The 24,870-nt window shown below is 34.5% G+C and overlaps 1 non-coding gene across 1 annotated transcript; it reads left to right on the top strand.

The window, feature by feature from the left end:
- The first annotated feature begins 24,151 nt into the window (after positions 1-24,151).
- Positions 24,152-24,258, top strand: LOC122121098. The gene has a single exon (XR_006149886.1). It is a non-coding gene; the product is annotated as a U6 spliceosomal RNA (small nuclear RNA).
- Positions 24,259-24,870: the final 612 nt, after the last annotated feature.

Genomic DNA, 24,870 nt, shown 5'->3' with positions numbered 1-24,870 from the left:
CTTGACTCATACATATACTAGATATTGCATATAAGGGAAACCATGGGACCTATGTTTCTTTGGGCCTGGCTTACTTCACTTACTATAATTTTTTCCAAGTCTTTCCATTTCCTAACAAATGGGGAAATGTCATTCTTTTTGATGGAGGCATAGAATTCCATTTTGTATATATACCACATTTTCTTGATCCATTCATCTACTGAGGGGCATCTGGGTTGGTTCCATATCTTAGCTATGGTAAATAATGCTGCAATAAACATAGTTGTGCTGGTAGCTTTAGTGTGGTGTTGTTTGTAAACATTTGGGTAAATGCCCAAAAGTGGGATTGCTGGGTCATAGGGGAGTTCTATGTGCAGTCTTTTGAGGAACCTCCATACTGCTTTCCAAAGTGGTTGAACAAGTCTACATTCCCACCAACAATGAAGTAAGGTTCCTTTCTGTCCGCATTCCCGCCAGCATCTGTTGTTGTTAGAGTTCTTGATTTTTGCCGTTCTAACTGGAGTTAGGTGATATCTCAATGTTGTTTTGATTTGCATTTCTTTTATGGCTAGGGACATTGAACATTTTTTCATGTGTCTATTGGCTATTCTTCTTTCTTCTTCAGAGAAGTTTCTCTATAAGTCTTTCGCCCACTTATTTATTGGGCAGTTGTTTTTTTGAGGATTTGTTGTTGGGGGATTTAATTTTTTGAGTTCCAAGTATATTTTAGATATGATACCCTTGTCTGTTGTATGGCTAGTAAAGATCTTCTCCCAATCCGTGGGCTTTCTATTGATCTTGCTAGCTATGTCATTTGCCCTGCAGAAGCTCTGCAACTTTATGCAATCCCATTTGTCCAACCTTTCTTTGATTTGTTGTGTTTCCGGGTCTCTATTCAGAAAATTTCGGCCTGAGCCAAGGAGACCTAGGGTTTCTCCTATTCCATCCTGTAATGTTTTCAGAGTGTCTGTTTTGAGTTCAAGGTCTTTGATCCATTTGGAGTTGATTCTGGTGCAGGGTGATATATAAGGATCTAGCTTTAGTTTTCTACATGTAGCTAACCAATTTTGCCAGCACCATTTACTGAAGAGGCTGCCTTTCTTCCATTCTATTGTTTTAGCTCCCTTATCGAAGATTAGATGGCTATAGGTCTGTAGGTTCATTTCTGGGTTTTCAATTCTATTCCATTGGTCCTGAGGTCTGTTCTTGTGCCAATACCAAGCTGTTTTGATTACTATGGCTTTATAGTAGAGATTGAAATTTGGTATTGCTATTCCTCCAGCAGTGTTCTTTCCGTTGAGGAGTGTTTTTGCTATTAGGGGTCTTTTATTGTTCCATATGAATTTTTGGATTGCCTCTTCTATTTCCTTGAAGAATGAGGGTGGAATTTTGATAGGTATTGCGTTGAATTTGTAGATAGCCTTGGGAAGTATTGCCATTTTCACGATGTTAATCTTTCCAATCCAGGAGCATGGGAGGTTTTGCCATTTTTTAAGTTCTGTGTTGATTTCCTTTTCCAAGATTTTAAAGTTTTCATCCTAGAGGTCCTTCACTTCTTTTGTTAAGTTAATTCCTAGGTATTTTATTTTTTGTGGGGCTATTACAAATGGGATTGCTTTCCTAATTTCAGCCACACTTTTCTCATTGTTGGCATACAGAAATGCCATTGATTTTGGGGGGTTAATTTTATAACCTGCTACTTTGCCAAAGTTTTGAATCAGCTTGAGTAATTTTGCAGTTGAGTCTATGGGATTCTTTAAATACAAGATCAGTAATTTTCGTTTTCGACATTACAACTTGTACTTCTCATTGTTGCAACGGGTCCACCTGTATCCTTATTTAAACGTCTTGTTTTTCCCCTTCCCCTCCAAAAATTTTACCGGCATCTAATACAGTGAAAACAGGGGTTATACTGTGGTGGAGGGACATACTAAACAACGAAGAAATAATCTTATAAATGCAGGAGAAACAATCACATGAAAGAAAAACTCATTTGAGAACCTGTCTTAGGGTTCATTTCCCTAACATCACCTTATCTGACCTTTTCTGCTTGAAAGTAATTGATTTTTGAGGGGTAATTTTATACCTTGCTACCTTGCCAAAGTTTTGAATCAGCTTGAGTAATTTGGGAGTGGAGTCTATGCGATTCTTTAAATACATGATCATGTCATTTGCAAAGAGGGAGAGTTTTACTTCTTCTTATCCTCTTTGGATCCCTTTTATGTTTGCATCTTGTCTTATTGCTGTAGCTAGGCATTCTAACACTAGATTGAAGAGCAGTGGGGACAGTGGGCAACCTTGTCTCGTTCCTGAGTTAAGAGGAAATGGCTTTAATTTTTCACCATTAAATATAATGCTCGCTGTAGGTTTGTTATATACAGCCTTTATTATATTGAAGAATGTCCCATGGATTACTAATTTTTCCAAAACCTTCATCATAAAGGGGTGTTGGATCATGCCAAATGCTTTTTCTGCATCTATTGAATAAACATGTGGTTCTTATCCTTGCTCCTGTTGATGTGATGAATTCTCTTAATTGATTCGCGTTAATTGGACTAGCTTTACATCCCTGAAATGAATAGTGTTTGATCATGGTGTATGATTTTTTTGGATGAATTCTGGAAGTGGATTGGCCAAAATTTTTTTGAGAAATTTTGCATCAGTGTTCATCAAAGAAATTGGTCTATAGTTCTCTTTCTTTGAGTCCCTACCTGGTTATGGGATGTGTGATATGATGGCTTCATAGAATGAGTTCAGTAGTGAACTTTCTCTTTCAATTTCATTGAAGATTTGGAGGAGTATTGGTGTGAGCTCTGCTTTGAATGCCTTGTAAAATTCCGCTGTAAAACCATCTGGTCCTGGGCTTTTCTTAGATGAGAGGTCTCTTATTGCTATTTCTATTTCAGTGCTTGATATGGGCCTGTTAACATGATTTAACTCATCTTGGTTTAGTTTCGGTGTGTCAATATTTTCTAAAAAAAAGGTCCATTTCTGCCAAGGTCTCAAACTTATTAGCATAAAGTTTTGAGAAGTATTCCGTTTCCATTCTCATCTCTGAATTTATTTATTTGGGCGTGTTCTCTTCTTTTTCTGATAAGATTTGCTAAGAGTCTGGCAATTTAGTTACTCTTTCCGCAGATCCATTTCTTTGTTTTATTGATTGTTTCTATGGTTTTTTTGGTTTGTAATTAATTTAATTCTGATTTAAATATAATTATAAAAAAATTCTTTCCATCTACTGGATTGGGGTTTGTCTTGCTGTTCTTTTGCAAGGAGACTCAGATGCCTCATTAAATTTTTGGTTTCAGATCTCTCCAATTTGTTGATGTAGGAACTCAGAGCTATAAACTTGCCACTTAGAACTGCCTTGGCTGTGTCCCAGAGTAGCTGGTAGTTGTATGTTCATTTTTGTTGAATATCATGAAGATTTGAATTTCCTTTCTAATCTCTTCCCTGACCCACTCTTGATTCAGCAGTGTGTTGTTCATCCTCCATGTATTACAGGACTTTCTTTGGTGGCTTTTGCTGTTAAATTCTAATTTTATTCCCTTGTGGTTTGAGAGAATGCAAGGTATAAGTCTAATGTTTTTGAATTTGGACAAGTTTGCTTTGTGGCCTAAAATATGTTCTATTTTGAAAAATGATCCATGTGCTGCTGAGAAAAATGTGTATTCTGATTGTGTTGGGTGAATTATTTGGTAGATATCTGTTACATGTAGTTGATCTATGCAGTTTTTTCGATCTGTTGTTTCACTGTTGAGTTTTTGCTGAGTTCATCTCTCTAGTGTGGAAAGTGTTGGGTTGGTGGTGACACATTACCCATGTCAGGAACATGTGATGGAGTATGTGTATTCATGGAAACCAGGAATTAAATAAATAAATAGGGGTGGGAGAGGGAGAAAGAGGAGGAGGGGAATATGGAGAAGGAGAAGGGAAAGGACAAGGAGAAGGAAACGTAAAGAAAAAGAAGGAAGAGGAAGAAAGGACTTTGATCTTAACATCCTCTTTGATCACAAGTTCTCAGTAACCAAATCTCTACAACTATGCCCACATGAAATGGTTCACCTCTTTATGGCAACATAATGAAAGATAATTATTAATCCTAATCCTTTATGATTTAAGATTAATTTCTAGAGTGGTGGGTAAATATTTCTATACATTGCGATAACTTCTGTTCCTAAATATTTATTTGAATTAATCAGAGAAGCTATTTGACATGGAGGAGGTTATACTATTGCTGGAGAGCTATTTTGAGTGCAAATACATTTTATTTAACAGATAAGGAAGCTTCAAGAGATTTCATTTGTGATGTTCAAAAATGACTATTTCATCTAACTCATAATGACTTGAATTATTCATAATTTTATGATATTTCCATTCAAGTTTTTGTCATTTAAAGTTAGGTTCTTTTTTTCTAGTTGAAGGAAAAATAAATACTATCACAATTACTTATTTCTTAATTATTCTATAGAATAGATATAATATGAATTTCTTACCATTCAAAAATAAGTTATATTCAAGTCTATAAGAATAAGATTGATTCAATTTCTAAAAATCACTGTTGACATAAAATACATGAAATTCAGTGTTTCTGTGAAATGTCTTGGTAATAAAACCTCAGAAAAACATGACCAGTAACTAAGATTTTTATATACTCAAAAAATGTATGAATCTATACTCTTTGTCAAAAAAGTTTAGGTTTAAAAGAAGAGAAAATCATGTGACCACAGTAGATAATGATTTAATGAAAAATTGCTTCATTCACCCTGACAGAGCTTATTGCTTTTAGCTTACTTGAGAAATTTGATTAATGATCCCTTTGTCACTTTTGAATAATAGGATATTTCAATTTGTGCAAAGATTCTGTCATTTAAACCTTTGAGTGTATATTTTTTCATAAAAATGAAAACTATTTTTCACAGAGCAATTTCAGTTTTAATTGCGAAATAAATATGTAAATGTTAATTTGTTAAATTGATCCTCTAGAATTTAAATAATAAGAAATTTGTTTTATTCATAGATATATTAAATCTGTATTAAATATGGTATCTCAAGCTTGTAATCCTCACTACTCAGGGAGCTGGGGTTCAAAGCCTGCCTTGGCAACAAAGAAATCATCTTATAAATATGTTAGAAACAATTGTAAGAAAGAAAAAAAATTTGAATACTTATCTTGGAGTTCATTTCACCTAACATCTACTTATCTGACTTTTCTGCTTGTCTCAGAAATGTCCCTCCTCCATGGCTTAACCCCTGCTTTCATTGTGTTTGATATTGGTATAATTTGTTGAGAGGAATAGAAAAAACATATGGTTTAAATAAGGATTCAGGTCGACCCATTGCAACACTGAGATGTACAAGTCGTTATGTTGAAAAATGAACTTTACAACTTTGGCTGGGGATTTGGGGCAGAGAGGGTGGGGGAAGAGATGGGCAGGGTTCGGAAGCAGAAACAAAGGAGAAAGCAACAGTATTTTCACAATAAAAAAATTTTTTTAAATAAAAAAAGCCCGCCTTGTCAAGAAAGTTTGTGAGTCGCATCTCAATTAATCACACACACATCACAACACACACACATACACACACACACACACACACACACACACACACACACACACACACACACACACACACACAAAGCCAGAAGTGGAGTTGTGGCTCAAATGTGGCAATGTCCTTGAGGGGAAAAAATCACTAAAGGATATGTCTTGAGTTCAAATCACAAAAACAACACATACAAAAAATATTATGTCTAAATTTTTATTTTTTGGTTTTTTTTTGGGTTTTTGGGGGTGGAGTCCGGTAGTGGGGCCTGAACTCTGGGCCTGGGCACTGTCCCTCAGCTCTTCAGCTCAAGGCTAGCACTCTACCTCTTGAGCCACAGCACAACTTCCGGCTTTTTTCTTTTTGCTTATGTGGTGCTGAGGAATTGAACCCAGGGCCTCAGGCATGCAAGGCAAGCACTCTACCACTGAGCCAACTTCCTAGCTCTACATTTTTATTTTTGTTTGAAGAAATAATATCAAAAGTAATATTTGGCATATATCTCAAAATTTCTGTGAAGTTGTTTTTAGTACAATTTGTCCTAAGATATAACATAAGTTATTAAAATTAATATTAATCTAGTGTATTTATAATTATTCATAACACCTTGGAGTACAACAGTTGGTATTTTTTCTATAGCCATAAGAAACATTGTGAGTAAAAGAAAGAAAGGAAGAATGGTGGAAGAAAAAGAATGAAAGAAAGGAAAGAATGAAAGAAAGAAACAAAGAAAGAAAGGAGAGAGAGATTTAGGGATGGAGGGAAGGTGGAAAGAAGGAAAGAAGAAAAGAAGGAAGGAAGGAAAAGAGGAAGGAATGAAGGAACCAGGGAATGAAGGAAGGGAGGGAGGAAGGGAGGGACAAAAGCAATTTAAATTATAAAATCTGCTATATAGCCCAACATAAAGTTCTTATAATTAACCTTTTAGTAACTGTAAATTTGAAATTTTCATTACTCTGCAAGTTCACCATGCATGAATGAAACCAACAAATGAAGAATCAGATAAAACCAGGTGAATCTGTTTGCATATGCAGTAAATATGTAAGCAAATCTTTTATTCATTGTCTATACATCATCAAAGAATTATATGCAAACAATTTACATTTAGTTATAAATATTCTAAAAATTGAGGTAACCAAAGGATGTCAATATATTATATAATATGAATACTAGGAATAATAGTGCTATTAGTATTACTGTTCTCATATATATCAATTGTAATAATATTATTATGTAATTCATCAGGGAAATTAGCACCCTCTGATTTTGGTGTCTGTGGGTCCTAATAGTGGAATGTAATTAAAATCAAAGGAGATCTGTATTTGTTGGCTCAAACGAATATTCTGAAAGCAATTAACTCATCAGAGATTGTTCAAATACATCAGAAGGGCCCTAGTAAGGCTGTACTACGTTTGCATGGTTATCTATGATGTGATTCATGAGCACTAAACAATCATACTTCACTTTGCCATCACTAAAATTATTCCTATTGTAAGGAGAATCATTCACATAATTCACATGACATAAGATTATCCTTAAGTAATTATCTTCTATGAAAAAATATCCAAATGATACACCACACTGAGTTAAAGAAATTGTATTGGGAGATGTAACTCCTTCCAGATACATGTGTTGCGATTCTAGTCCCCTGCTTGGTGACTTTAGAATGAACCTTTCAAAGATGACCCAGCAATAATGATCCTAATTAAAGAAGCCGAATATAATTACTCTGCCATGTGAAGGTCCAGAAAATAGATTATAATGAACCAGAAAGTGGACCCCCATAAGACAAAGAATTGGGCTGGGAAGGTGACTCAATGGTAGAGCGCTTGCCTTGCATGCATGAGGCCCTGAGTTCGATTCCTCAGCACCACATAAACAAAAAGAAAAAGCCAGATGTGGTACTGTGGCTCAAGTGGTAGATCGCTAGCCTTGAGCTGAAGAGCTGAGGGACAGCAACCAGGCCCAGAATTCGGGTCCCAGGACCGCACCCCCCCAAAAAAAGACAAATAATTGATTGAATTACCATTTTTATAACCAATGTTTAAGCTCCCAGATATTGGATAATATACTCCTGATATTTTTAAACCACTTACTTTGAAATATTCTATTATAACAGACCAAAGGCTGACAAAAAGCAAAGCAGTTTATATTTAAATTTCACAAATTCTGATAAAAAAGTTTCATAAAATTTTATTTGAATTTTATTCTCCAAGTCTCCAGATTGAAAATATTTTTAAATGGGAATTGAATTGAGGTTCAACTCTCTATTCAACTATCATAATTATTTTTTTGAATATTTTTATTATGTTTAGTTGTATGAAGGATTTGCCATTCACTGAAACAGTGTGTGGATACAGAGCATCTTGATCATTGTCACGCCTTTCAACATTTTCATCCACCCCTCCCAATCCTTATGTATCTCAATATTATGTTAGGGAATTACTTGGCATTTAACAAAGCAGTTTATTGTACAATGAACCTGGAATTGTGTTACCACTTCTACATCTTCACCCCAATTTCACACTATCCTTTGCTTTGTATGTTTCAATTTTGGGAAGTATACAATGGATTCTTGCCTGTACTTTCCCTTTCAAATTCCTAACACTCTCACATTGCCCCCTAATGACCTCTCTTTCATTACACATTTACTGATATTTATTTTGTTTGGTTTTGACTTAGTCTTTTAAGAGAATTATAGTATTTTCACTCTCCATGGACTCTGACACTTCAGACAATTCCTTTGTACCTCCTTCCATATCATCTAGTGTGTTTACTTTTACATTTATAGGCACCTTGTATCTACCACAAATAAGAAAATTCATGCTAGGTAAGTTTCTCTGGGTCTTTTTTATTTCACTTAATATTATTTCTAAGTGTTTCAGATTCCTTAAGAATGGTGCAATATTATTCTTTCTGATGGATGAACAGAATTCTATTATGTATGTATATATATTTTTGTGTATATATATGTATATATGTATACATACATATATACATACATATATGTATGTATACATACATGCATATATACATACATATATACATACATTATATACATACATATATACTTGTAAATTGGATCAATAAAATTATATATATATATATATAATTTGTATATACATATAAAATTCTTGATCTCTTTTTACAATGATAGGCATCTGGGCTTTTCCGTATTTTGGTTACAGAAAACAATACAATAATGAACATGATTGGGCTAGTAGCTTCAGTGTGTCCTTGTTTCTGCTCTATTGGATAAATGCCCATAAGTGGAATTGCTGGATCATAGGTAGTTCACCATTCAGTTCTGTGAGCAATTTCCATGGTGTTTTCCAAAGTGGTTGAACAAGATTACATTCCCACCCACAGTGTAATACAGTTTCCTTTGGGTCACATCCCTATCTGTACCTGTGATTGATTGTTTTTTCATGATATTGCATCAGGGGTGAGATGAATCTCACTGTTGTTTGGATTTGCATTTCTTTAATGGAGAAAGTTTTGTCTATTTCTCATTCTTACTTATTCTTCTAAGAGGTTAAGTCTTTATCCCATATATTAATTGGGTTCTTGTTTATTTGAGGGTTTATTTTGTTGGATTTAACTTTTTGATCTCTAAATATGGGTTAGTTATGAAAACCTTTGTCTGATCCTTAGGTAGAAAAATCTTCTTCCATTCTGTTCTGCTTCTATATATACTGCTAACTTTTTCCTTTGCTATGAAGAAACTCTTCAGTATGATGCAATTCCATTGATCCAGATAGAATGATATTAGACCACTCATAAGGAAATGGAAAGGCTTGGAACCAACTTATATTAAGTATAGAAAGACAAACTCAAAGAAATATAAGTTGCCTGATTTCCCTAATTTGTTGTATTAGAATGTACCTCTAATTCTACAAGTAAACACACTTGGATAGTAAAAGAGAAAATATTACACTTTGACATGATAAATTATATGGGTTTCTAAACATTTATACAGTGAGGTCAAAGGAGGATGACCTTTGGAGAGGATCACAAAAGCTCAATGGCTATATGAATATTATCATATAAAATGATCTCCAAGAAATAATAATGAAAGTTTTTCTATTATTTTGCTTTTACCTTCTGTGTTCTGATGCTGTTTTTTTTTTTATTAATTTGTGCACTTTGGTCTTATGTGTAAGTGTGGACCCTCCCCCCCACTCAGAGCCAAAGTTATAAACTTCATTTTTCTACATAACATCTTGTACATCTCATTGTGGCAATGAGTTCATATGTATCCCTTTTTAAACAATTTGGTTTTTCCCTTCCCCTCCACAAATTATACCAACATCAAATACAGTGAAAACAGGGTTAAGTTATATATATATATATATATTATAGTAGGAGCATCTATACAATCTTGAAAGTTGGAATTACACAAAATACGCAACGTGGCTAGGCACTGCTGGTTCAAGGATGTAATCTTAGCTAGTTAAAAGGCTGAGATCTGCAGATCCCAGTTCAAAGCCAGCTCGAGTTTGAAAGTTCATTAGATTCTTATCTCCAATTAACCACCAGGGCAAACGGAGTTCCAGTTTAGATTGTATGTCGAGCACTGGCCGAGATCACAACCCACACCCTGAGTTTAAGCCCTAGGATCAACAGAAACTAAAACATAAATTAAAAAATGGAGTTAGATATTTTAGAATGAAGCACAATTTAATATACTCTACATTGTTAGGAGACTAGACTTCTGTATTAGCTTCATAACCTTCCATAGTAAGTGATACTGTCCATTTATTAAACAGAAAAGCTTACTCAGATTAACAAGTTTGAAGGCTTCAGTGTATGTTCAGTTGGTTTTATTGCTTTGCGGGCCTATGACAAGACATGGGGAGGATGTCAGAGAAAAGTTTTTGACCTAATGATTAAAAGATAAAAGAAGAATGTAGATGAGTATCTATGGTCTCATAGGTTTCATGCAGAAGAACTTAATCTCCATAAGAACTACTCAGGTACTCTCCACAGTCTGGTAGGAAATAGAAAGTCATTTTTCTTTAACACTTAGGTCTTTCTGGGGCATTCTAAATTCAAATGACAACATCTTCACCAATGATAATGACTTGTCCAGGCGTGGAAGCAACTGGATATTTCTATAAATTCTAATCAGTGCCCAGCAGACTAAATATTTTATGGAATTCCTATTATAATATTTTTTGCAAACTGACTACGTCTTTATAATACATATGTGTATATCTGTGTGTTTGTATGTGTGTATTTTGTGTTTGAATAAACTAATAAAACAATGTAGCAGATAAAAGTACTAGTATGTCCTTTCGTTTTTTTCCCATACCATGAAAGTCTGCCACAATTCCCAATCAAATCCTATCCAAGATTCAAACATTAATGCTATCCCAAAAGTTTTGCATGCCAACCCAAGTACATCTACCTCGTTTAAGATGGGCATGGCATTGGAAAATTTTAAGTCTTCCAATTACGTTCTCACCAAGGAAACAACATACAATCTTTCTTATAAAAATACCTAGATTTTTGAACACTTTAGCCAGAAAATTGAAGGAATATACTTTATTGGATTTAATTTAAATATTTAGTTACTTAAATGTATGTTCTATATCTACAACATAGAGCCCTATTAAACTACATAATTGCAAAACTCATCTATTACCATCTTCCATGAAGACAGTCCTTGCTGAAAACAAACCAGATGTGGTAAACAAATTAATATGTACACCATTGTCAAATGCTGCACTTCTAAAGCATGGAAGTGACAGAACAATTAATGCCTGTGAACAGCTAGTTCTAAGGAGTATGGAAAGTGATTACTTTGCGCCCTAAGTGGAAAAACCTACAGATGTTTCAGGTTGTGCTTCATTGCTGGCATTTGTGAGATATATTTTGGAAAGCACTATGAATGAAAGTATGCTATTTCATAAAACTTTTCTGAAGGAAAACTTATAGAAGCAAACCAAACAATGGGATTTTTTTCCTTAACAAATGCTTTCTGGGTATATTGTGCTATACACTATAATGATGAAATGATCATTTCTTTGGAAAAGTAATGAAAAACACTGTCACCTGTTGAATTTCTTTTTAAAGTATCTTAAATGACAAGGATGAGGAAATTTAAATGGGTTCATATTATCAAGTATTAGTTTAATTTTATATTAAATGTTAAAACAAACTGACAGAGTATTAGTCCATCAAGATTTACAGAGTAAGTTTCTGGCATATATTTTCTTTTGTTCCTCTTTTTTTGGGGGGGTGTGATATAAATATATTTTTTCAAAAAGGCAACTTGGTCTTAACCATTACCCACAAAATTCATGCTGTTATAGAATCAGAGTTTTTTGGATTAATTTAAGACAATACTAGGTTCATTTTATGTCAACACAAAATATAAAAACCAATGACATTTTCACTGAACATCCACTAATAAAAAATCATGAATTAATAAAGTAAAACTCTATGTCAATTTTTTGCCGGTTGTGGGCCTTGAACTCTGGACCTGGGCACTCTGCCTCACCTCTTCAGCTCACAGCTGCCACTGTACCACGTGAACACAGTGCAGTTTCTGGTTTTAGGTGGTTTGTTGGAGATAAGAGTCTCACAGACTTTTCTGCCCAGGCTGGCTTTGAAAAACTATCCTCAGATCTCAGACTCCAGAGTAGCGAGGATAACAGGAATGAGCTAACAAAGCCCAGATCCAAGTCAATTTTTAAAAAGCAAGCTTTGAAACTTCTGGTTTTTCCAATAAACAATTTTATTTTTTCAGCATTAGTTTATAAAACTATGAGTTATTTTTAGATGTAACTGGGATTTTTTAAACTATTCAAATATATTATTTACTATTACTCAGTATCTCACAAAAATCCACTATCATTGACTTTGCACAAAGTCAATTATTACATACTATCTTACACACTATAATTATTACATTCAATATTGCGTATAGTGTAAAGTGAAAATAGTTTGCACCATTTTATATAAATTACTAGGTGTTATTTTAACTTTATAAATTCACATCTGTGGTTTTACACTAAGGGAAAAAAGATTTTAGAGTTAAAATAAAATATGAATGCGTAGTGTTTCCCAATTGTGTCCCAATTAAAACAAAAATTCTGAGTTCTTACAGACAAAATTATTTTTCTTTCACTAAAGACTTTGAAGTAATACCTTTGGAAATAGTGAGGAAAAGGAAGCAGAATTCAACTCACATCAATCAATGTCTCTATTATTTTGATACCCCCTTCACTAAGACCTGCCCGCTCCCACTTGTCAGTGTCTGTCTTAGAATTCTATTTGGGAAAGTTCTAAATCACGGATTTTTTTTGTACTTCCTGTTATTTGAAACAAAATATATACACAAAACTCCTGAAATAAAATGCACATATATGTTAAAGTCACCACAGCTGGAAAAACAACCAAGAAAGTGGAACTCCCCCAGGAACAGAAACATGTTGGGCCCAGTTTTTTTTTAAGTACAAAACCTCAAATACATGTTAATTTGAGTAGAGCTATAATTATAACTGTCTCTCAGAAATAAGGTTGTGCTCATTTGTAATTAAATTCATCTGGATGAACCTAATATAGCAAATCCTTTGGATCAAATTTTTTAAAACAAATGTAACTGTATATTAATAAAGATCTGCACATCTTTAAAAGGAAAAATGCTATAGTACTAAATCACAAAAATCATGACAAACTAAAAAAATTCAGAAATGCAATGAATAAGTCCAATAGTAAATACCACTGATTTAACAAGAACAAAATATGCACATAATAGAATCTGAGCAGTGTACATGAGTGTACATAATTTTAAACTACTCCAAATTACACTGTTTGTAGATTACTGAATGTGGGTTTTCGAAGGAAAACATCAGCACATTACATAAATGAAATTAAAAATCTCATGAAAGAGAATAGTAGTTTCTGGAAAATACTATTTTAATAATTGGTGGTCAAAATCTTTCTAGTACTGACAAAATTGCATACCTATTTAGTTAGATCTGAAAAAGACCCAAGCTACTCGAGCTGATTTGAAACTTTGGCAAAGTATACAACTATAGCATTATAATGCATGTTGATTCTGGCATGGAATTCATTTCCTCTTTGATCTAACAAATGAATACATGAAAGAACATAGCTGCTCCAACTAAATATCAAGACCTAACTAAGCATAAAATCAGAAAAGTCATCATGCAAGCCGTATTTCAACTGGGGTAAAAGAAAAATCAGTCATACTGGTTCTGTATTGATTTAATTGTTGATTTTTCATAAAGTATTTCCTTTAGCTTGCATTTTTCAAACATTGTGTTATATGATGTATATCTTGGTAACTAATTTTGGGTGCCTCCTTAAATTTTGTTCTGAGTGTAATGTCTCACTTCAGTTCCTAACCCATGAAATGATGTTGTTTACAAAACAAATGCTAGTAACCACTGTTTATAATACGCAAAATCACATAACATGACACCAGTAAGTATAGGTTAACATTTTGATATCATGGTCTCATGACTTATGAGGCCTATCTGCTTGAGTTTAGTTGTACCTAAATTTAACCACTGTTAAAAAATGTTTATATATTTATCGGTCTCCCATCAGCGATTAAACCTGAGTATAAAGCCTAAGGAAAATGATAAGGTAAGAATTTAGCTATTCTGTATATAATGTAAACAAAATGCAGCATAGAGTAACTCACTGGTTTACAGTCAAGCTATTTCTCCAAAACATTCTAAGAATTTCCTTACAATGTGTATTATTCTCAAGAAGGGAATGAGGAATGTGAGGACTAACCAAGTACTGTCTTCAAATATACATAATTTGGATTTAGCCCTTTATTTCACAATAAGCATTTTTGATAAAAAAAAAAAAAACTGAATAATTGATTTTCTGGTCAGGTATAATATATCCTAGTTGCATAAACCAAACTCCATTCAGAAAATGGTATATAGCAATTAAGTAAACAAAACATATTCAATAAATAGCAAAAAGTACATACCTATAGAGAATATTTTGAAGAATGCATTAGAAATATTCTAATATAATACTGAATTTGATTGAACAATTTCACATTGACAGTAATTAACTAGAATACTTTAATGCTAATTGGACAAGATTGTCTTTCTAAATGAGCAAAGCCTATTTCTCCTTTTATTTTGTCAGGGAAATAACTGACAAAAAAGGAAATTAACATATGAATTTATAACAACTGGAATGAATTTTTCTTCTTATTACCAAATATTAATTTCACAAAGTAATTTTATTGTGTTATACACATATGTCCTCATAATGTTGCTTATTAAATTTTATTCCTTTTATTAATTCATTATCCTATTTTTATAACTGGAATTTTATTATGTGATCATACTAACTTATGAAGTATTTGAACATATTTATTCCACACTATTTCTCTTCATCTCCTTATTCACTTTTTTCCAAACTCAATCAGTTCCATCTTTTATACGTGGGTCATTCATTTTATGTTCTGGAACTAGAGTCTACATGTGAGAAATCTAGTATTTGTTTACACAGTATGGCTTATTGCTTTAATATGAAGGTTTCCATTTCTATCTATTTTCCTGAAGATGAAGGTATTTCATTATCATGAGTGGCTAAATAATATATTATTGTGTACATATACATAAATATATATATGTATATATATTACAATTTCTTTATTCAATCAATGATTAAGAAACATGTAGGTGAATTTTGTATTCATTTTTTTAATGGGAGAAGGAAGGATGGAAATAATGGTGTTTGGATTGAGAAACGTGATCTTTAGGTTGGCACTCTATTTGAAACATCTTCCCAGCTGCACTTTCATCAGTATTTCAATTATGCATTATATTTAAAAAGTGATATATAATTATATTTGTGATGGTGTTCTTTTTCAGTAATTAAGTTATTTTTTATTACAGTGTTACATTTAGTATGTCATGTGAGTATGGGGATGTATGTGAACATGAATATGCGTGCATGTTTGTAGGGAAGCTGAATGTATATGAGATACAGAATTCAAATAAAAGTTTGAGACCTATAAGTTGCTAAATTGATGTATATGTCCAGTTTGTGGAGTGTGATTTCAAGATCACATTTTGGTAGGTTTCATACCAAATAAATAGATGTTTCTAATCCAAAATCTTAAGGAATAAAACAAATGCTCTGTTCCATAATCATTCAGTCTTAGTACTGCAGACATTGTAATAAGTGGAAAAAATGATTGAAAGTATGATGGGTCAGTAATAATCTTTTAGAAACTAAAATTTCCCAAAATCTTCAGATGTACTCTTTGGATATAAATTACAAATATATTTATAAACATACAGATAAAATATGAACATGTTATATATATAAATATACAAATATACTATAAATAAATTATATGTTTAGTTTAAATATGTATCATATATATTGATACATATTTAAATGTAATTCATCTCATCATATATATATATATATATATATGTATATATATATATATATATGTATATACTTTTCTTTCTTTTTTATTTGGTCAGTCATGGGGCTCAAGGCCAGAACTCGATCACTTCAGACATAGTGCCACTTATGGTTTTCTGATGGTTAATTGGAGATAAGAATCACATGGTCTTTCCTACTTGGGCTGGCAATGAACTGTGATCCTCAAAAATACCTTAAGTGCCTAGCAAGGCAGCACTTTTTCCAGATACTATATGTGCTGTGAGAGATTTGCAACCTAAGCAACTGTGGAAAATATTGGACCCCAAACATAACTGACATTTGCATGAACCCAGTCTTCTATGACGGAATTATCAAGGCCAATCTTGGAGATTCTTGTTAGGGACATGATGAAAAAATTTTAGTTTAACTTATCTGACCTTTTCTGCTTGACTCAGACATATACTAGATATTGCAAATAAGGGAAACCATGGGACCTATGTTTCTTTGGGCCTGGATTACTTCACTTAATATAATATTTACCAAGTCTTTCCATTTCCTAACAAATGGTTCCTATTTCCTATAAAGTAAATCAAGCCGAGAAATCAGGTTAAGAAATGAAAGAGCCTTTGAAAAAATCTTTGACCTTGAAAATTGTCCTGGTTATGAATTTTTGGAGAAATATCCCCATTCAAAATAGAAGGATGCATTTTTTAATATTATGTTGGTACTGGGTTTTGAACTACTGGCCTTGAGCTCTATCTGGGCATTAATTCTCAGTGTTTGGACTATACCAAATGAGTCACACCTTCATTTCTTCCTTTTACTACAAGTGGAGAAAAGAATCTTTTAGGTTTATTCATTTGGAATAGCTTGGAATTGCAATTGTCAAATTTGAACCTAATTAGTAGCTAGGTGGAAGCCACTGGTGCTCTACTAAAACTCACTTCTTGTAAAAATAAATAATCACAAAAAGGAGAAAAATATTTGTTCAATGATTTATGTGTTGTCTGATAAACCAAATCACTTGCTACTGGAAGATAGAAAGTGAGAAGTTAGAGATGATTACGGAGGACAGAGAAAAAAGGAATGAAGAAGGGAAGGGAGAGTAAATGAGGGGAAGAGAAGGGAGGAGAGGAGAGGAGGAGAGAGCTGAGTAGAATTGCCTATAAGGTATTATTGGACAATCAGTGCCTTTGCATTTATATAGCCAAAGCTTTATGTTTTTGGTAGTAGTAAGTTAAGATATAGAATACAAATTTACAGCTAAAAACCTGTTAGTGTGCTTCCCTCTGCACCAAGGGTGCCAGAGTGAGGTGACAGTTACAGAAAAGGAAAGAGTAATCAGTTCAAGTGATTCTGAGAAACAATAATTGACATGCCAGGAATGCTCCCTTGTATGGTGAAATCAAGCATTACTATTGTTCCCTGATCTAGTATTCCTCTCAACAAGAATAGCAAAAACAGTAGAGGAAGGAGATATCTGAGTAATAATCATCTTTCTGTTTACCCTCTTCCCTTGGCCTCTCAAACAATAAAGCCAAAGGAGACTTAACCTGAGCTAGTGTGGTAAATGGGAAAAAAGATCAGCCTAGCTTAATGTGAAAGTTTTAAAATAATTAGGGCAGCGTTTCAAATACTGAAATAAAACGTTTGTTAATTTTTAATAAAAAATAACTCTAAATTTATCGAAAAGTTAGAAGACTAAAGGGCTCACTCCATAGTGGAATCTGCATAATTAAACTGACTCTTGCTAATATCATCAGAAAATGAAGACGGCTCCTAAACTTCCAATATTAGGTAAATTATCTTCGATATTCACTTAAAATGTGTGAATATGATGCAGAAGACATTACTCATGTAACTGTAACCCCTCTGTACACGATTTTTACTATAAAATGTATAAAAATTCAAAAAGTGGAATGATTGACAATGATACAGATGTATTGTACATTGAAATGCACATACACATTATTCAACAGTGACAATATGAAGTGAAGCCCCTTTGCACGACTTGCTAAAGATTAAATTTTTTTTGAGGTTTTAATATTAAATGACCAGAATATAAACCTTTAGAGATAAATAAGAGGATAGCATTGACATATTGTTGAGCCTTGTGCTCCTTTCAATACACAAAAATTAATGTTTCAAGTCTGCTGCAAATGTAAATTGTAATTTGCCAATTCTTTTTGCAAATTGCTCAAATTATAGAAAACCAAATTCTGCTATCCCTTCAGTCCCACCAAAAATTCGTATAGACCTTTAGGTTTCTCAGTTGTTTCTAAATATCTTAATGTAATGCATTGGAATCAACACTAAATTCTTTTAAAATCCTCTCACTTAGACATAGGTATGGATAGATAATTGATGTGTGCAGAATCAGAAATATTCAGAAGCCTGTAAATGAATGCTTAGTAATTTTCTCTCTTCTGTGTCATAGAATACAGCCTGTCCTTGTTAGGAAAATTTAGGAGAATGGAAAAGGAATAGGACTGACTTCATCATCAATAGACGAGGACTGTTTATTGAGGAAAAGCAGGTTTGGAGGTTGTGTGAGGGAGCTGAAACAGGATCTGAGATTTTATAGGAGGACTGAGCAAGGAGGTAGAGGTTAATGAAAAGCCCCTAGGTCAAGGAAAGTGGGGGCCTTTCAGTTGGGCCCACAATGGGATGTTTACAACTGGGATTATATGGATTGCCCTGCCTGCACATAAAAGGAGTTCACACATACCTGGGATTTTGCCTGTATTGTGTATGAGCCTGGGACAGCAGGGTGGGGATCAATCCTTCATATTCCATCTTTAGATACATAAAATGACAGGGCCAAGTGGGGAGAAGCAAGTTCTTCATATAGGATCTTTGGATACATAAAAATAATTGGGCTGAGAGAAGAGAATCATGGAGTTATGAGAACAAAGCAGATTCCATCATTTTGAACCCTGGAGTATAAAAGGTGGAGGGGCGTCGTGGTCTTTTCTGGATACTTCCAGCTGTCATGAGTGTGTTCAGTAGTCACTGGGGCTGGGGCCTTCAGGTCCAAGTCTGTGCTCGGTCCAGGGCAGTGTAAGCAAAGCCTCTGGCTGCCTGAAGTAATCGGATGTCCTTGACTTGGTCCCAGGTTCGAGTGAGGGCTGTTATCCTGTTAGAGAGAAACTTGAAAATACTGAGATCAGGCAAAAGGCTGACAAGGTGGCAGGACTAGTTGATATGAGTGACATCAGAAAACACAACAAGGGAATAAACCAGAAAAGTTCCATTTGGATCATGAACCTATAACCAGTCAAAAACTAGGGCTGGATTGGAGTAGTTAAGGGCCTGGTGAGAGACCTTGATCATTTCCTATAAATAGCAGGTAACAAAGGCAAGAATGTAAATTCCTGTGCATTTATGAGTTAGACAGATATGGACATTAGATGGACAAGATTCTCAACTTGTTTCTTTTGACCTGGATCTGGTTAATTTTGAAAGGGCAGGCACAAAGTGGATGATGTAATATCTTTTCCTCTTATTCTTTTCCACCTTGTCCTGGGATCTAAGTACTTGTGGCTGTGATATGGGCTTTGAATTCAAGGCCTGAGCATTTTCCCTGAGCAATTCTGCTCGAGGCTAGCATTCTACCACTTTGAGTCACAGGGCCACATTTAGCATTTGGCTGGTTAATTTTTGAGCCAGCTTCTACCCTGGCTTTTTGATGGTTAGTTGGGAGATAGAGTCTCAGGGATTTGTCTACCTGGGCTGGCTTTGAACTGCAATCTTTGCCACAAAAACCATTTATCATTTCCAATTAAAGCAACAAAGAGATCAGTGAGAACAAGTGGAGTTTATGTGCACCCTGCCAAGAATTGATCAACAAGTCCTTGCCAGAACTCTGCAATGACAAAATTCAATAGACGGGATGAGAGTTTGAGCATAGCTTGTCTGCCTGGAAAACCTGATAACTAAATTGTATGAGATGCTCTCCTGGCCTATACATGTTTCAATAGTATAACAACATAGCTGGCTTTTTCATATCAGGATGAGTAAGGTTTACAGAGAGTGTCCCACAAGAGTTGGAGTTTGTAAATCTAAATCAGTCTTTTACCAAGAATCAGCTGTGTGTGATGGAGTCAGGCAGGAGTCCAGTTTACCATGGTGGAGGTAGGATGGTCCAGGCAGGATCTGGGCAAGACCGCCTCCCTCGGATGAATTGTCAAAACTCCTGTTTAGTTACTTACAAAATTATACACAGACGTTAAAGAAACGACTTTAGATGGACATAGAGAATGACATGCTAGTTTTAATGTTAAATCACAGTCAAGAATTACTTACCAACTTTACTCACAAGCTGTCTTTTTTTTTTTTTAATTTTATTTTACTTTATTTGAGAACATACTGTACAGAGGGGTTACAATTACATGGGCAGGATAATGCATACATTTCTTACCAAGCATTGCAGCCTCCTCCTTTGTTTACCCTTCACCTCCCTTCCCAGCTTCCCCCCTCCCCCCCACCCAATCATGCCCCCCTCCCCCCCCACACAGACATTGTAAAGCTGGTTTTGCCATGACATTTTGTACTTCTCATTGTTGCAACAGGTCCACCTGAATCCTTAAACGACTTGTTTGTCCCCATCTCCTCCACATGTTATACTGACTCATACCATCTCCTATACTCGAAGTTTCTGGGGACAGAAACAGATATGTGGAACAAACATTTTAAGACAATTCTTACCTCCTTACTGGTTTGTTTTTCATCACACCTGGCTAGGAGCTGAGTTGGGTCTCATTCCTTTTACTACTACCCTTGAAATAAAAGGTTTTCTTTTAACAAACAGTAAATTTGATAGGAAGTATCACTATCAAGACATAGAAGAAGGGGCTGGGAAGGTGGCTCAGTGGTAGAGCGCTTGCCTTGCATGCATGAGGCCCTGGTTTCGATTCCTCAGCACCACATAAGCAAAAAGAAAAAAAGCCGGAAGTGGTGCTGTGGCTCAAGTGGTAGAGCGCAAGCCTTGAGCTGAAGAGCTGAGGGACAGTGCCCAGGCCCAGACTTCAGGCCCCACGACTGGACCAAAAAAAAAAATAAAGACATAGAAGAAGATAACTTGTTACAGAGTTTTTATAATTAGATTATGTTGAACATGTTTTCACACACACACTTTTAAACTAAAGTTCTAAGATGCACTTGGGTTTTTAAAAAATGAAAATCGGCTATACTTTTTTTGGAATTCCAGTGACAAAGTGATATTTTTTCCCAATATGATAAAACCACGTGGTCAATGTCAGAATAGTAGGTAATACCAAACAAAATGCAAGGCAAATTTTGACACACAGAATTTCAACCCTTAAACAAACATTGATAACAAGAGCAGAAAACCTTTAAATCAAATTTGTGATGAGGTGGATTAGTATATGAATTAAATAGTTTAACCCTTAGAAGAGTGAAGAGGAGAGGGGAGTAAAGTTGGTGGAATAATGGGGGTTGTAGAAAAACCCATCATGTGGTCTTAGTCCCCCCAGAAAGAGTGTCTTGTACATCTCATTGCTACAATGGGTCAACCTGTATCCTTTCCTTGTATCTTAAATGAAGAAATGCTGGCTTGATTTATGTTGATTCTACTTGTGAGACACACTTAAAATCACTCGCCAAGTCCAAAAGCACACAAATGAAATGCATCTTTTGTCAGTTGGTATAATTGTATTCTACACATTTATTGACAGGATACCAATTATTCTCAAATTTTAATACATTACAAATACTTTTTCTTATTTTCATGGCCAGGAAATGCAAGACCTCGGTCAGCATTTCTCACATAAGACTTATCACATGGGTTGGTTAAATGTTGACCTGAGCTCCAGTCTTCTGTGGACTCACTCATTACTTAGGAATTGATGCTGGCTGTTGGAAAAGAGCTCAATGAAAGATGCCATGTAACTTTATTTTTTACCAGGATATTCTCCTGCTGTTTTGGTTGTTGAGAGTGTCTACAAGAGCAAGCATTCCGTGGGGAGCAAGGAGACACCATATAACCTATACTTACTGAGATTTCTGGGTGATTTGCTATCACTTGTACTGCATTTGCAAGTCGAATCTGTCAAAACTTACCAGTTTTAAGAGATAAGAGAAGTGCTAAAAGAACTCTTAGAGACAAATATATCTTCAACATATTTGGTTCCAACCATTCCGTCTAGGGCATATTCAACAAGTAGTGAAACTTGTGTTGGCTGTATCTATGCGTCTTTCTCCATGTGTGCATGTATACATGTGTATATGTATGTGTGTATTTGTATGTAGAGCAATATACATGTGTACATATATAAGGGCATATACACACATATATGCATGTATAAATAAATATACATATATAAATATATGTACATATATTTATATATTTCAGGTGTTTAGTGATTTAATCTAGACTTCCCAGCACATTGTCATTCTTACAAAGTGTACATGATAAACTGCTCTGAGGATCTGTGCTCACTTCCCCCACTTCCTTGTTTTCCATCCCTGTGAACAACTTCAGCCTACTTTCCATAGGATAGCTTTGTTTTTGTTACTTACTGATAATACAAGAAAAAGGTTGCTTGTAAAAGGAAAAGACCTTTAGGACACAGGTTAAAGTATCTTTATCCGTCCCAATGATTCCTATGAGGAAAATTTGTAATAGTACTAAAAGTGAACAGGAATTCCTAGATCTGTTGTTTTGCCATTTAGAATGGCAAAGGATAATATCACGTCACTCTTACAACTCTTAAAGAATGCAAGGGTAACTGATGGTCCCTATCATGTTCCCAAAATCCCAGTGGGTCCTGAAGGATAATAGTAGCCCAGCAGAAATTCTAAGTAGCAGACATGGAGCATGAAAGAGAAAGAGAGGAAATAAGAGAGAATGAAAGAGAGAAATATCATAATAGTGAAAGTGCATAACAGATAAACAAGAGCTGTATGAGAATATTCATACTGCTATCTTTAGACTCTACATGTACATTTGAAGGTATTTGATGTATGATAACCCATCAACACCACATTCCTCAGCACCACATAAGCAGAAAAAGATGGAAGTGGTGCTGTGGCTCAAGTGGTAGCAATAGCCTTGAGATGAAGAGCTGAGGAGCAGTACACAGGACCCAGAGTTCAAGGCCCACAACCAACAGAAACAAAACCAAAAACCTAAACACAAAAACCATCTCTCAATTTTGTGGCCTCAACTCTGTAAAACCACTGCTTCAGCATAGGGCTAAGATTTATTTGTGGACATTTATCAACACTCCTGATTCAAACTCTACTTGAGAAAATTTTAATCAATATTTTGTTCTTAATTTTGCTCTTTGTAAATTCACATGCACCTATAAAAAATGGTATGGCCATCCCAGTAACATTCTCAAAGTATCTCGTAATGATGACTTACAAAAAGTGGTATTATATTACAACAAGGAAAACAATGCTACAAATAAAGAAAACCAATAATTAAATATTACTGATTAATAAAATAAAAACCAAATACCACTGTTTCCAGTATTTGAAGTGTACTACATATTAGATTTTACTATTTTCTCATATTCCTGTACATTTAAAACTGGCTAAGATTATGATGTTCAACAAGAGTTTTATAGGCTATGAGTAGTCTTTAAATTTACCCTCTAAGATTACTATTTATGTCTCGTCTCATCATCTGTATATGGTTTATATAATCATTTTTGTTCCTCGCTAACATATAAAGTAAGGAAGCCCTAAAGTTTTAACAGAAACTGTGTAGTTAACAAAGTCTTAACTCTTCACTGTTTCTTCATACAAAGACTTTGCAACTTCTCATTAGTAAATTTTCTATAAACTCTGAATTGCACATACTTAGTAGTATATGTCTGCTACCATAAATCTTAAATACTTTATAGAAAAGTTATATGACCTACCAAACAATCTTAATTTTGGCATATAAGCAAATTCCCAAAATTAAACATATTTAAAACATTAAAACTTTAAAAAAAAACTTAACACTTGCTGCAGTGTTCATTATGATAGGTGCCTTGTAGAGAATAATTGAATTCCTCTCCCTACACATCTGTTGAACAACAAATATGTGGAATTATTTTGTTTTTGACATATCAGTCTTGACTTTAGTCTTAAATGTGTGCTTATGTAAGAAATACATGGTTCTAAAATTTCACAACAATTCTTTTGAACTTACTATTTGTTGTAATGTCTAGTTTAAGAAAATCAATTCCACTTTATATATAAAAAATGTTCTGTGCTCAATTCAGCAGCACATACACTAAAATTGGAACAATACAGAGAAGATTAGCATGGTCCCTGTGCAACTATGACACGCAAATTCGAGAAGCGCTCCACATTTTTACATTAACAGATGCTGGAAGGGATGTGGCCAGAAGGGAACCCTACTTCATTCTTGGTGGGAGTGTAAACTTGTTCAACCACTTGGAAAGCTGTATGGAGGTTCCTTGAAAGGTTCCACATAGAGCTCCCGTATGACCCAGCAATCCCATTTTTGTGCATTCACCTAAATAGTCAGGAAAAAGACCATATGAAAATTATCAATACAATTGTGTTTATTGCAGCATTATTTCCCATAGCTAAGATATGGAACCAACCCCTATGTCCCTCAGTAGATGAATGGATCAAGAAAACATTGTGAGTTTGTGTGTGTGTGTGTGTGTGTGTGTGTGTGTGTGTGTGTGTGTGTGTGTGTGTGTGTGTGTACGGGAATTCTATCGTCCATCAGAAAGAATGACATCGCCCAATTCGTTACAGAATGGAAAGATTGGAAAAATTATATTAACTAAAATAATCCAAGTCCAAAGAAACATCGGTCACGTGGTATCCCTTATTGGCAATAATTAATATATGTCGTGGATAAGCAGAAAAGGTCAAAAGCTATGTGCATAGGAATAGATAAGGTGATGTTAAGCTAACTGAACCCCAAGATAGGGACACAAGTGGTTTTTTTTC

This window comes from Dipodomys spectabilis, unplaced genomic scaffold (assembly GCF_019054845.1).
Source record: "Dipodomys spectabilis isolate Male_0828 unplaced genomic scaffold, ASM1905484v1 ptg000183l, whole genome shotgun sequence".
Lineage (NCBI taxonomy): Eukaryota > Metazoa > Chordata > Mammalia > Rodentia > Heteromyidae > Dipodomys > Dipodomys spectabilis.
This window is presented reverse-complemented; position numbering and strand designations above follow the sequence as displayed.